This window comes from Callorhinus ursinus, unplaced genomic scaffold (assembly GCF_003265705.2).
Source record: "Callorhinus ursinus isolate GAN/ISIS: 27379988/994484 unplaced genomic scaffold, GSC_fseal_2.0 scaffold4883, whole genome shotgun sequence".
NCBI classification, from domain to species: domain Eukaryota; kingdom Metazoa; phylum Chordata; class Mammalia; order Carnivora; family Otariidae; genus Callorhinus; species Callorhinus ursinus.
Window position 1 is genome coordinate 1,738 of NW_027401937.1, and position 2,015 is coordinate 3,752.

The 2,015-nt window shown below is 66.1% G+C and overlaps 1 long non-coding RNA gene across 1 annotated transcript; it reads right to left on the bottom strand.

Moving 5' to 3' along the window:
- Positions 1–373: 373 nt before the first annotated feature.
- LOC141372293 (uncharacterized) lies at positions 374–2,015 on the bottom strand. The gene is made up of 3 exons (XR_012377527.1): positions 1,987–2,015; positions 1,023–1,229; positions 374–782 (listed from the first exon to the last, which is right to left on the bottom strand). It is a non-coding gene; the product is annotated as an uncharacterized lncRNA (long non-coding RNA).

Consider the following 2,015-nt stretch of genomic DNA (forward strand, 5'->3'; position numbering starts at 1 on the left):
GAGGGCTCCTTCCTACCTGGGGCATCTCTGGGAGACTCTGGGCTGTGCACGCACAGGTGTGTGTCTGATCTGGGAGCCGCAAGGGGACTGACTGGGCAGGGGGACAGTGAGGTTGGCTGGGCAGGGTTTGATGCGTCCGGGCCGGCTACCTGTTCCTGTCTTTGCAGAAGTCAACCGGTGAAACCAGCTGGAGGTTGGCGGATACCCGTTCCATATCCATGACCTAGGGTGTGACCCCACAGGGTTCCCCAGAAATAGGTGCTGGGGATTGCCGGGAAGGCCTCCAACATCACCCAGACCACTGTCCGCGGTAGTCGTTTACTGGATTGTGCTGCAGGAGCCGGAGCCCATGGAGGCTGAGCCTCAGGTGAGAAGACCGGGGCTGGGTGCCTGTGTGTGGGGGGGAAGGGTCGGGGCTGGCCCCACAGGGAGGAGCCCCGGAGGCTGGTGTGGGGCCTGGAGCAAAGACTGGGCTCCGAGCGCCCAGCGGGTGGACTGCAGTCGGGGAGACGTCCCGGGGAGGGCTCCTTCCTACCTGGGGCATCTCTGGGAGGCTCTGGGCTGTGCACGCACAGGTGTGTGTCTGATCTGGGAGCAGCAGGGGGTTGGGCAGGGGGACAGTGAGGACGTCGGGCAGGGCTGTGAGGCCTCCGAGCTGAGTGACAGTTCCTGTGTTTGCAGAGCCCCGTGGAAGCTGGCCTGGCTTCTGTCCCTGCACCTGGCTCCTGACACATGCTAGAGATGCAGATGGAGTCGCTCTAGCTCCTCAGATGGTGGAGCAGCTGAGAAAGGAGAAGAAAAGCTCAGCCCATGCCTGCTCTCCGTGGGCCTTTGCAAGACAGAGCCCAGCCCAGGGCCTCCCAGAGAAGCTGAAGCCAGGAAGGAGCCCTCCCCGGGACGTCTCTCCGACTTCCGTCCACCCGCTTGGTGCCCAGTCTTTGCTCCTGCCCCCACACCAGCCTCTGGGGCTCCTCCCTGTGGGGCCAGCCCTGACCCTTCCCCTCACACCCACAGGCACCCACCTCCGGTCTTCTCATCCTCAGGGTCAGCCTGCGTCGGCTCTGCGTGCTCCAACTGGGCCATCAGAAGGTGGGCATGGCGCTCCAGGTCAGAACCGGGCATGTTGAGCTGCACATGGGCCACCAGCTGCTTGAGGCAGGGAACGTCCGGGCTGACAGAAGTCCTCTGAGTACTGGTCCAGCCAGGTGCCCAGAATGGAGGAGATGGCCCTGGAGGTAGGCGGGCAGGAAGCAAAGTCAGTGGCCTGGCCTGCCCTTCCACACAGCCCCCTGGGGCAGCCCTGGGGAATCTTCATCCAGAGGCCAGTCCCACCCAGCCCACCCGCACTGGCCATCCAGGCAGGGGCAGGTGTGGCCAGCAGGTGCGGGGGCCAGCAGTCTCCACGGGAGGGAGCTCTCCATCACTGGTGTGAGCACCCCTGCCTTCCTCAGGGGAGCCTGCCCCAATCCACTGTCTGTCTGGGGTCCCTCCTGCTGCACTGGAAACTCCAGGAGGGCGGGGGGATGCAGTGTCTGCTCTGTCCCGGCCCTGGGGCACACAGAGGAGCTGCAGAAGTCTATGAGGGAGGAGGGAACGGGCAGTGTCCCTCGGCCCAGCCCGCCTGGGCTCTCACGGCCCCTCGGCCCCCAGCCCCTGCTCCGACGGCTGCCTGACGCCCTTGCAGGCCCGTGGGGTCTCCTACACCAACACTATTCTCGGGGATGTCTGCCCGGCCTGTCCAGGCCCCACATGCAGCTGGCCTGGGGGACCCAGTGTGAGCTGGTGGCACCCGGATCGGGTCAGGGCAGGTGGGGCCCCCAGCCTCCCCTCCGCTCCCTAGGCCCCGGGCCCCCAGCCTCGGCTGCTTCACTCCTGTCCTGCAGGAGAGGCCCCCACACCGCCGCCCTCCAGCAGCCATGACAGACGCGGCGGAGCCAGGGCTCTGCCCAGCCCCCCAGCCCCACCAAAGCCCCAGATGTCCCCCACCTTGGAGACAGGGGCTCTTCTTCATCCTA